The sequence below is a fragment of the Rutidosis leptorrhynchoides genome, chromosome 11, assembly GCF_046630445.1.
Source record: "Rutidosis leptorrhynchoides isolate AG116_Rl617_1_P2 chromosome 11, CSIRO_AGI_Rlap_v1, whole genome shotgun sequence".
Classification (NCBI taxonomy): domain Eukaryota; kingdom Viridiplantae; phylum Streptophyta; class Magnoliopsida; order Asterales; family Asteraceae; genus Rutidosis; species Rutidosis leptorrhynchoides.
Genome location: NC_092343.1, coordinates 363,207,674 through 363,221,485, shown reverse-complemented (window position 1 = coordinate 363,221,485; position 13,812 = coordinate 363,207,674).

Sequence of the window (13,812 nt, the reverse complement as noted above, 5' to 3'; positions counted from 1 at the left end):
ACTCGCACTTTATATTTATGACCGATGGACTATTATGGATAAAAACCAGATAGGTATCAAATAAACCATGACAAAGGACAATTAACCCGAGTAACAATTAATTAAAATCAAAACGTCAAACATCATGATTACGGAAGTTTAAATAAGCATAATCCTTTTATTTCATATTCTATCGCAATTTTATTTATTGTTATTTTATTTATCGTCATTTATTTATTTTACGCACTTTAATTATTGTCATTTATCTTTACGCTTAAAAATATAAAATCGACAAACCGGTCATTAAACGGTAAAAACCCCCCTTTTATAATAATATTACTACTTACATATATATATATATTTATATAAATATAGTTTTATAAAAATATAGTACGTAATCACTAGCTCCCGATGGAACGAACCGGACTTACTAAAAACTACACTACTCTACGATTAGGTACACTGCCTATAGTGTTGTAGCAAGGTTTAGGTATATCCCATCCGTAAATTAATAAAACTTGTGTCATATTTTGTAGTATTTCCTAGTAAAAATAATACTATTTTGTACCCTCACGCTACATCATCAATTATTATTATTATTATTATTATTATTATTATTATTATTATTATTATTATTATTATTAATCATTATTACTACTATTAATATTGTTATTATTATGGTTTGATATAAAAACTAGACATGTTGAAAAATTGAATTTGATATGCTAAATATTAAAAGTATAGCTATAAAAAGATGATTAAGTTTATGAATACAATGAAAAATTAATATAGTAACATGATTATAAAAATTAAGATTAGTATATATGATCACTAGAAATTTTAGAATTTTAAAGTAATGAAAATGTTGATATTATGACTTTAGATATAAATTTTAAATTGATAATCATATGTAATATTAATATTTTTATTAAAATTATCATTTTTATTATTATTAAAATCCTTAATATTATTATTACCATTATTATTATTATTATTGGTATTATTATTACTATTATTACTATAATCAATATTATTATCAGTATTTTTATTATTATTAATATTACCATTATAATCAAATACAACTTACGTTGCTATTATTGATATAAAAATATACTTATAAGTAATATTATATATAAGTATATATTAATCATATTAACATTTTTAGAAAGTTAAGTATTTTTTTAAATAAATATATGTGTGTATATATATATATATATATATATATATATATATATATATATATATATATATATATATATATATATATATATATATATATATATATATATATAGTGATATAACTATATAAATATTAATCATTTTAAATATATACACAAGTTAAATATATACAATACATAATTTAAGATATAATATCTAAATCTGTTCGATTACAAATATATGTGTTAATATATATACATGATATAGGTTCGTGAATCCAAGGCCAACCCTGCACTGTTCAATGTCGTCATATGTATTTTTACTACAAAATACAGTATTGTGAGTTTCATTTGCTCCCTTTGTAAATGCTTTTGCAATATATATTTTTGGAACTGAGAATACATGCGCTATTTTTATAAATGTTTTACGCAATAGACGCAAGTAATCGAAACTACATTATATGGTTGAATGATCGAAGCCGAATATGCCCCTTTTGCTTGGTAATCTAAGAATTAGTAAACCGATCTACTAATTAACGCGAATCCTAAAGATAGATCTATTGGACCTAACGAACCCCATCCGAAGTACCGGATGCTTTAGTACTTCGATGTTGTTTTATCATGTCCGAAGGATTTTCCGGAATGATAGGGGATATTCTTATATGCATCTTGTTAATGTCGGTTACCAGGTGTTCAATCCATATGAATGATTTTTATCTCTATGCATGGGACGTATATTTATGAGAACTGGAAAATGAAATTCTTGTGGTCTATTAAAATGATGAAAATGAATGATTATGATAAACTAATGAACTCACCAACCTTTTGGTTGACACTTTAAAGCATGTTTATTCTCAGGTATGAAAGAAATCTTCCGCTGTGTATTTGCTCATATTAGAGTTATTACTTGGAGTCATTCATGACATATTTCAAAAGACGTTGCATTCGAGTCATCGATTTCATCAAGATTATTATTAAGTCGATTATAGTTGGATATATTATGAAAGAGTATGCATGCCGTCAACTTTCGATGTAAATGAAAGTTTGTCTTTTAAAAACGAATGCAATGTTTGTAAAATGTATCATATAGAGGTCAAGTACCTCGCGATGTAACCAACTATTGTGAATCGTTTGTAATCGATATGGACTTCGTCCGGATGGATTAAGACGGGTCTCTACAGTTGGTATCAGAGCGGTGGTCTTAGCGAACCAGGTCTTGCATTAGTGTGTCTAACTAATAGTTGTTTAGATGCATTAGTGAGTCTGGACTTCGACCGTGTCTGCATGTCAAAAGTTTTGCTTATCATTTCGTGTCGAAATTACTTGCTTATCATCCTTAAAGTCTAGACACGTCTTGAATCCTCTATTGCATAGATAGTGTATAGATAAGTTCATATCTTAGCGTATTTGTTATTGTTACCTTGGCCTGACAACTTCCGTAGATTTCTCCGTAACTTATGGGATTTTAGTATTATATATGCATATGTAAATTATGTATTGCTGGGTACTAATCTACATCCTATAATCTATTTCTTAACGAAAATCCTTCATCTGATCATACGAGATGAATCCCTCAACCAGTTCGAGTCCCTCAGATTCCGATAGCTATTCCGATAGTTATTCCGACAGCTATTCCGACATGAATGTTCACCTAAGCTCCGGAAGCAGCGTCACCAGAACGAATCAACCAATCGGCCATCCCCAATTCATCTGATGGGTTCGTAGTCGAGTTAACCGATGGAGACGAGAAGAAGGCGATCCTTTCCACCCACCAACCTGCACTCTTGACGATGAACCTGAAGCACTTACCGACGAACCCATTCGAAACACCATTTTCACTCTCATTTCCCAAATATCTCGCCACAATTATATTCTATCTAAAATTCTAAACCTTATTCATTCGCTCGTTCCTACCGACAATCAACCCGGAGTAATAAGTCAACGAGCTTCGCACCCGAGTTGTAGCCTTGGAAAATATGGTGCAAAATGTACCAGCTTCAGCAACATCACCGGCACCAATAGTACCATCATTAACAGCACCAGTACCATCAAAAATCCATGCCTCAACATCTCATTCTGTACCTCGAGTATAATTATCGTTCCACGAATCGTTCTACATCATTTATCTTCGTTCGACATGGCGATTATATAATCTCTAATGTTTTAGAGATTATATATTCTTATTCTAACGGTAAATCAAATGAGTCTAATATCATATTGACTCATTAAATCCATGATTACATCTGAAGAAAATATATATGTATATATGTTTTCATAAAGATTGTAATTAAAAATCTTTTGTACAAACTGTTAATGATGAAAATATTTTAACGGGTAGGTAATACCCTAGGAATATTTAAGATTTCACATTAATAAGTTACACTGTACATTCTTCGAATCTGATTCAACGGTCATTTACTATCCTACTTACATCCACAGATATACGTATCCGTTCACTGCAGAATAACCATTTCCATTCAATTTCATACTTGGATTTTGATCTATCAGAATCCAACAAGTGGCATAATGAAGAAAACGTTGGACAAAATAAAATTTGTTAGAAATAAACAAATTAACTATGAGAAATTTTATTAAGAATCCACGCTAACGAAATCCTAGCTAACTGTTCCTAGCTAACTGTTAATTCCGTATTACATTTTAAATATCGCAATTTATTTATCGCAATTTAATTATCGCAATTTATTTTATCGCAATTTTAATTCTCGCAATTTTATTTATCGTCATTTAATTTCTGTTATTTATTTTATTCACTTTATTTATCGTCATTTAAATACTGTTAGTTACGCATTTAAATATCGGGACACGTATACAAGGTTTTGACATATCATATCGACGCATCTATATATATTATTTGGAATAACCATAGACACTCTATATGCTGTAATGATCGAGTTCGCTATACAGGGTTATGGTTGATTCTATAATAATATATATACTTTGAGTTGTGATCGAGTCTGAGACATGTACACGGGTCACGACACGTATTAATTAATTCGAATATTATATATTGCTAACTGTGGACTATCAACTGAGGACTAATGACATTGGACAATTAAAATGAATTAAAATATTGATTATAACATAAGAAACTAAGCATTTCTTCAAGTTTGCCACTTGATTTCATCTTAAACCTCATTTGTATCTTGACGATTACAATCTGCGTTCAAACCTTTCGTAATTCTTGAAAACACCTCAATCGAGAGGATGAACCAACCGCACTTCATCTACGTAAGAAGAGATTGATGCATATAGTTATGCACTTGAAAACTCTTAGAACCTGAGTAAACGTTTAACACGTATCTGTACTAATTCCTTTAGTATTATTATTACCAAAAATAACTTGGTAGTTCCTTTTAAAGTAGCAATTTTTGTCACAGCTCCAGCAAGTCAACTTCGACTTTTCATTCGAAACAACCTTATTATCACCTTGATTTATATGCATGCTCTCTTATTGTTACCAGAGAACCTTTTATATTCCACCATATTACCAGCAGATGTACCAGCAACCTCATCGCTCCTTGGTTTAAATCCCTCCGATAAATCACTATATTTATCTATTGAAGTCTCATCATGTACACATCCGCATCTTGTAACAAGAAGTGCCATACTAATTACCAGGAATCAGAAAATCTGTATTTTGAGTCTCGCAACGATTCCACATCAACAGTTATATGTATCCATATAACATTTATCTCTTAGAACTATGATCTTCCATTCTGAAAATCTGAAAAGCACCCAGTCTGCGAATTAATACTCTGAATTTTGAAAAGTTGAATGAAGCAACAAAAACTGTAAACGACCTCAAACAGCTAAAAGTTGATGATAAAGAATTGTATGTTGGCAAAGCTCAGAAAAAGTTTGAAACTGAAAAAAAAAAAACTGATTGAGCAAACTACGAAGGAGTCTCTGAACAAAACACAAGGACTAAACTTGTACATTAAGAATCCTGATGATTCTGTTTCTGATGAAATCTTTAGCGAATACCTTGCTTTTGACTCCAAACTCTTGCGGACAAATTTTCTTCACCATCCTTCGATATTAGAAATTCCAAGATATGATCGTATCTTTCATTATAAATATCCTCCATATTTCTGAAGATATTTTCATAACTATTCTTATCTGAAATCATTAATCTCTTCGTGCTATCAGTGTTACATCATATAGAAACTGTTAGTTTCTATATTCTGTAAACTTTCGAGCTTAAAATATGAATGTTATTGAAGTAATGTTGGGGAAACTGATGCATGAGTTAGTATAATATAATGACACTTGATCAACGTGATTATATTACAGTAAGTCATGCTGAGTTTCTAATTGGAACATGATGATTCACAGATCATAACGTCATCATGTGCCATGTTATATAACTCTTTCATTCTGCTTAACTTCTGAACATAGCAAGAAAATATATTCTTGATAGTTCAATTCTCAGTGATTCTGGTAATTTGACAAATCAAATCGTGCTATTACGTTCTTTCTTGTTTAGAACATTAAGTTCATTCGAAATTCCATACTTACAAATTCTGGACCGTTACTCGCTTTACTAGAGGTCGAAAAGATAATAAAAAGGCAAAGAGCTCCAAAATATAAGAGAAAATATAAAGCCCAATAAAAACACGGAGGTTACAAACTGTGGATATTAATACGAATAGCAATATAAAGACACGGTATATTTAAGAATAGTATCACCCCAAGGTAATAGTAGAAGTAAACAGGTTCTTCTGGAGGGAGATTGAAAAGAAGGATGACAGAAATGATAATTAGGAAAATATCAAGGATTAGACCGGGATTAAGCATTTTCACAATCTTTTGGATGTATGAACTAAGAAAGAAAGTATAAGAATTGTGAGAATAATAGAACAGAAGAGCTTAATTTATAATGGAAATATCAGACAGAGTAATCGAGGCAGATCACCATATTTAATTATAGAGATCTTAAATTCCTTATTCGCCGAAGAATCAAATCTTTTAAATTTCCAAGATTTTCTTTTGAATCGCTTGAATTCCGGAATTCAAACCAGACTACGTCAAAAGTTAAGACGCACCTTGTTTTCTAAAAATTCAACCATGACTAGTCAAAAGTTATGATGAAACATGTCTTTCTCATATCACTATTTAGTGATAGCTTCATTCGTACTCTTCGAGTAATCGAATTGTTTTATCCACATTGTTCAATGATGATAAAACTCTATTTATCAACTCATATTCGTCATGAAAACATTTACATTGTTAGCCATGACCACTTCACTCAAATTTCGGGACGAAATTTCTTTAACGGGTAGGTACTGTGACGACCCGGAAATTTTTGACCAATTTTAAACTCAATCTTAATATGAAATGGACACGATAAGCAAAATCTGCAATGTTGAGTCTTGAAATTTTGGAACTACGTTCATATATTTAATTACCTTTGACTAATCTCGACGATTCACGAACATTTGTATGTAAATAAATATGGAAATATATATATATAATATGTATAGATAATAAATATTCAAAAATATGTTATTATATATATACATATTATATAATTTTGACAAAATTAATAATATATATGATGTTAAGATATTAAATCTAACCATAAGTTTATATATAGTGTCATATCAATATTATTATTATTATTATTACACTCATTGTTATAGTTAATAATAGTATTAATATTAATATTTGTATTATTAATATTGTATAACATATAAAAAAAATTAAAACATATAACTTATTATTACTAGTATTATTATTAATTATCATTAATAATCCTTATTACTATTATAGATATCATTAATATTATTAGTATTAAAATTATTATTATTAATTATTACTATAAAATTTTATTAGCATTATAATTATTATAATTATTATTAATTATTATTATTACTAATATAATTAATTAATATTATTAGTATTATCCTTATTAATAAATTATTATAATTATTATAATTATTGTTATTATTATTATTATTAATGCAACTTATGGGTAATATTATTAATACTAGTATTATTAATATTAATTGTATTATTGTTAATATATCTATATTATTTATTAATAATATTAATATAAAAAAAGAATATAAAAATAACAGAATCCTATGCTATCCCTATCTCATTTTTTTTCTTCCCTTTTCGTTTTTTCTTCCCTGCTCGTGAGGTATTGTCGACTTCCATCACCACAACAAAACAATTTAATTCAATCATTGTTGCCACTTTATTTGATCAATTGTACATTATGTATTCAGCTTCTGCTTTAGTAAAATGAAAGAGAATCTCACAAAAACAAATCCTGTTTTTCTCTTCGTAAGCCATTTAATCCATAACTCAAATTCGAATCAATCACCAAAAACTATTAAAGCAGAGTTACCAGGAATTATCCAGTGAAGCTCTCTGTAAATTTGCAAGCATTAATTTATCATATTGATTGCTAATTTGATAGTCAAAGTTTAATTGTAAAAAGTCAACTGTTTTTGTTCATACCAAAATTTGAATTCAGAATGATGTTTATGAATCAATTGATGATTCATAAAGTGTTTACGAACCTTTTAGAATCCAGTTCATGTTGTAAGTTTTGTCCAAAATAAACTCAAACGCGAAATCATAAATTTTTTTTTATTTTGAAGCAGCGTCGAACAGCTGCTGTTCCTATCAAATTCTTTTAATTTTTTTTTGTTTTTTTTGTGTGTCTATTGATCTAATGTTCTAATTATAGTTCATTATAATTAAATTTCAATCTTTTTAAATCTTGTTTGAAAATCCGTTTGATGATTCTGGTACCCTTGGTCGATTTTGAAGGTGAAGAAGAAGATACATTTATATGGGTTATAAATAATTTGAAGTATGTAACAGCAGATAAATAAGAATGGAGGAGTGGTGTTGAGTGTTGATGGGTTATCGGGAGGTCATGGGTTCGAGCCTTGCAGTGGCCTTTTTTTTAAATTCGTTAATTAAGGTAGTTTTTATAACTCTTATTACTATTATTATTATTATTAATCATTATTACTACTATTAATATTGTTATTATTATAGTATGATATAAAAACTAGACATGTTGTTGAAAAATTGAATTTGATATGCTAAATATTAAAAGTATAGCTATAAAAAGATGATTAAGTTTATGAATACAATGAAAAATTAATATAGTAACATGATTATAAAAATTAAGATTAGTATATATGATCACTAGAAATTTTAGAATTTTAAAGTAATGAAAATGTTGATATTATGACTTTAGAAATAAATTTTAAATTGATAATCATATGTAATATTAATATTTTTATTAAAATTATCATTTTTATTATTATTAAAATCCTTAATATTATTATTACCATTATTATTATTATTATTATTATTATTATTATTATTATTATTATTATTATTATTATTATTATTATTATTATTATTGGTATTATTATTACTATTATTACTATAATCAATATTATTATCAGTATTATTATTATTAATATTACCATTATAATCAAATACAACCTACGTTGCTATTATTGATATAAAAATATACTTATAAGTAATATTATATATAAGTATATATTAATCATATTAACATTTTTTGAAAGTTAAGTATTTTTTTAAATATATATATATATATATATATATATATATATATATATATATATATATATATATATATATATATATATAAATATTAATCATTTTAAATATATACACAAGTTAAATATATATAATACATAATTTAAGATATAATATCTAAATCTGTTCGATTACAAATATATGTGTTAATATATATACATGATATAGGTTTGAATCCAAGGCCAACCCTGCATTGTTCAATGTCGTCATATGTATTTTTACTACAAAATACAGTATTGTGAGTTTCATTTGCTCCCTTTTTAAATGCTTTTACAATATATATTTTTGGGACTGAGAATACATGCGCTATTTTTATAAATGTTTTACGCAATAGACACAAGTAATCGAAACTACATTATATGGTTGAATGATCGAAGCCGAATACCCCCCTTTTGCTTGGTAACCTAAGAATTAGTAAACCGATCTACTAATTGACGCGAATCCTAAAGATAGATCTATTGGGCCTAACGAACCCCATCCAAAGTACCGGATGCTTTAGTACTTCGATGTTGTTTTATCATGTCCGAAGGATTTCCCGGAATGATAGGGGATATTCTTATATGCATCTTGTAAATGTCGGTTACCAGGTGTTCAATCCATATGACTGATTTTTGTCTCTATGCATGGGACGTATATTTATGAGAACTGGAAAATGAAATTCTTGTGGTCTATTAAAATGATAAAAATGAATGATTATGATAAACTAATGAACTCACCAACCTTTTGGTTGACACTTTAAAGCATGTTTATTCTCAGGTATGAAAGAAATCTTCCGCTGTGCATTTACTCATATTAGAGTTATTACTTGGAGTCATTCATGACATATTTCAAAAGACGTTGCATTCGAGTCATCGAGTTCATCAAGATTATTATTAAGTCGATTATAGTTGGATATATTATGAAAGAGTATGCATGCCGTCAACTTTCGATGTAAATGAAAGTTTATCTTTTAAAAACGAATGCAATGTTTGTAAAATGTATCATATAGAGGTCAAGTACCTCGCGATGTAACCAACTATTGTGAATCGTTTGTAATCGATATGGACTTCGTCCGGATGGATTAGGACGGGTCTCTACAGTTCGTTCGACTGAAATGACTACCTCTTATAATATTGACTTGTAACCTGTATTTTCGACTATAAACGTATACTTTTTCTGTTTAGATTCATAAACTTAAGTTCAATATGAAGCCATAGCAACTTGAATCACTCAAAACGGATTTAAAACGAAGAAGTTATGGGTAAAACAAAATTGAAAAATTTTACTTGTTGTAGCTACGAAAATTTTATAACAAATCCATATTAATCATATCCTAGCTAACTTATATTGTATTATACATGTCTTATGTAATCTTGGGATACCATAGACACGTATACAATGTTTTGACATATCATATCGACCCATCTATATATATATTTCTGAACAACCATAGACACTCTATATGCAGTAATGTTTGAGTTAGCTATACAGGGTTGAGGTTGATTCCAAAATAATATATTTACTTTGAGTTGTGATCTAGCCTGAGACTTGTATACACTGGGTCGTGGATTGATTCGAGATAATATATATTGATTTATTTCAGTACATCTAATTGTGGACAACTAGTTGTAGGTTACAAACGAGGACTGCTAACTTAACAACTTAAATCATAAAAACGTAATAAAAAATGTTGTGAATATATTTAAATCATACTTTGATATATATGTACATATTTGTTATAGGTTCGTGAATCGACCAGTGGCCAAGTCTTATTTCCAACGAGGGAAAAATCTGTGAAAGTGAGTTATAGTCCCACTTTTAAAATCTATTATTTTTGGGATGAGAATACATGCAGTTTTATAAATGTTTTACAAAATAGACACAAGTGATCAAAATTACATTCTATGTTGAATTATCGAAGCGAATATGCCCCTTTTTAGCTTGGTAGCCTAAGAATTGCTGTTTATTATAATTGCCACCAATTGACGCGAACCCTAAAGATAGATCTATTTGGCCCAACAAGCCTCATCCGAGTTACGGATGCTTTAGTACTTCGATTTATCATGTTCGATGAGAGTCCCGGAATGATGGGGATATTCTATATGCATCCTGTTAAGGTCAGTTACCATGTGTTCATCATATGAATGATTTTTATGCAGATTGCATGTTGTTTATGAGAAATGGAAATATGAAATCTTGTGGTCTATTATTACGATTTGATAAATATATAGGTTAAACCTATAACTCACCAACATTTTTGTTGACGTTTAAAGTATGTTTATTCTCAGGTGATTATTAAGAGCTTTCGCTGTTGCATGCTAATTTATGGACAAGAGTTGGAGTCAGCATTCTTGTATAATATTATTTAAAAACTGCATTCGAAGACTTAAATTGATGTGTAATATTATTGTAAACCATTATGTAATAATCGTGTGAAAACGCTATATTTTTGATTATCATTATTTGATAATCGTCGTAATATTTTTAAACCTTTATCGATAAAATAAAGGTTATGGTTTGTTTTAAAATCAAAATGCAGTCTTTGAAAAACGTCTCATATAGAGGTCAAAACCTCGCAACGAAATCAATTAATATGGAACGTTTATAAATCGATATGAACGGGACATTTCAACGTTTGTGGTGAATATTGATATGCATGGTTTATGTTTGCACAAAACAGTTGCTATGTTTGCGATAAATATCAATATGAGTAACTATTTTGTACTAGTTAGTGGTAAATATTAGGATATAGCAGGTCCATTATGGATTCTGGCAAGTACATACTGCTTTAGAAATAATAATAAAAAATAGGAGATTGGAAACTGGTTTCTTTAAAACAAACAAGTTTCGAAGGTGGCATTAAAAAATAAAACGTAATTAAATAAAATAGGGATTGGAACCGGTTTTTAAGAAAAAACAGGTTTCCAAACCTGAGAATAGAAACGTGTTTTGTATAAAAAACCTGTTCCCATGGTTACTTTGAACACCAGTTTTGAAACCGGTCTCGAGAATATAAACCCCCTACTAATAGGAACCGGTTTTAAAACTGGTTCCCAATCCCCTTAAAATCAGTTTCCATTTCACGTTTTTGTAGTAGTGTTTACTAGCTTGATACAAAGTATTTATTGTAAGAACGTTACAACATATGATTATTAATTAATGGAGATATCTAGCAAAAATATAATGACGACAACCACCCATATAGTGATAGTTATACTTAAACCAATAACCGTTTGAGTATATAACATACTAATTTGCTTAAAATTCAACGGATCAATCAGAGCGCGACATGTGGCGCAACAATCACATGTGATTGAAAAAAAAATTAATTTTTTTTAAATAATTTATTTTTGAAATTTTTCTTTTTAATATTTTTTTTTTTAAATTTAGCATTTCAAATCCAATCACATGTGATTGTAAAACCCAATCACATGTGATTGTAAAACACAATCACATGTGATTCTGCATGTCAAATCCAATCACATGTGATTGAAAAAAAAATTCAAATTTTTTTTTTTTCAAAAAAAATTTCAACCGGAAAGCAACTTTAATTTGGTGATTTGATCAAGTTTGTTAGTGTTTCGTGATCATATCTTCAAAATTTCATATTTTAATTCGGTGATTTGATGAAAAACTTGGTGTTTAAAGGTTTTAGCCCAAATTAACTGAAAATCGTCATTTTACTAAAAAAAAAAATTCAATCACATGTGATTGAATTTGACGTGCAGAATCACATGTGATTGAGTTTTACAATCACATGTGATTGGCATGCAGAATCACATGTGATTTATTGCATGTTAAATCCAATCACATGTGATTGAAAAAAAATTAAAAAAAAAAAATTTCGAAAAAAAATTCGGAAACAAAAAAATTTTAGAAAAAAAATTAAAATTTTTTTTTTGAATTTTTTTTTTGATTTTTTTTCAATCGCATGTGATTATCGCGCCACGTGTCGTACTCTGATTAGTTTCTTGAATCTCAACTTAAAATTTGGTTTCATTTGAATATTCCTCATAACATACTAAAAGAATCATTGACCTTATAATCTTAACAGGCCGAATATGTATTTTACAAACATACTAAATTAAGAAACGTTAAATAATTAAGGTACATGCTGGGATCCATGTATTTAGGAAGTTGCTTCAAACACCAATAAATTAAATAAATTTGAGAGATGCTCCAATGCTCAAAAATCAAATATATCATTTTGTAATGCATGTTTTTAGTATTAGTATTATGCAATATATTTTTAATATAATTTGAAATTTCATACGGCAAATCACTTAGCATATTTCATAATGGTATGCACATGCTTTTGAATTATTACAGTAAATATGATGGTTGCTAATGAATACTGACAAGATTAAGTATAGGTCTAAATGTAGAAATTGAAAGGTATAAAGCTATGTTAGTTGCTAAAGGGTATAATTAAAGAGATGGTATTGACTATGAGCAGGACCGTCTCATTACTTTTGAACGCCTTGTGCGAGATATAAAATGAGCTCTCATAGAAACTAATTTTTTCAACATCCTCGTCATCTGAAGTTGTGATGTGGTCCAGCGGTTGATGGCCTGCCTCCTTTGGGGGAGGTCAGGAGTTCGATCCATGTTGGCTACATATTAAAAACACAATTTCATCTCTGCCATGAAGTATCCACCCATGACACCTTTCCCATATCGTTTGGAGGGTAAAGGGGGAGGGGGTTTTACTTGGCCGTGCTCTTGGATCGGTTTCAAGGTTTCCTCCCGGACAGCGATGGGGACGGGGATATTGCTGCATCAGCATAGTCGAAACGGGAGATGATCGTAACGGGTGGTTTAGTCCCCCTCGGGTGATCCCAATCGCTGTTAAAAAAAAAAACATCCTCATCATCATGTTTTATCAAATGCCCCAGTTTTCGTATCCGTTTAATACAAATCAGTGATCACATGCCCCAATATTTTTATCCCGTTTTATAAAATGTTCAGTTTTCCAAATTTTGGGCCCTTTCAAAATTTTGAGCTCTGTGCAATTGCCCCACTCGTACATGCTCTGAGACGCCCCTGATTATGAGAAAACTTTTTTACTTCTTATTAAAAT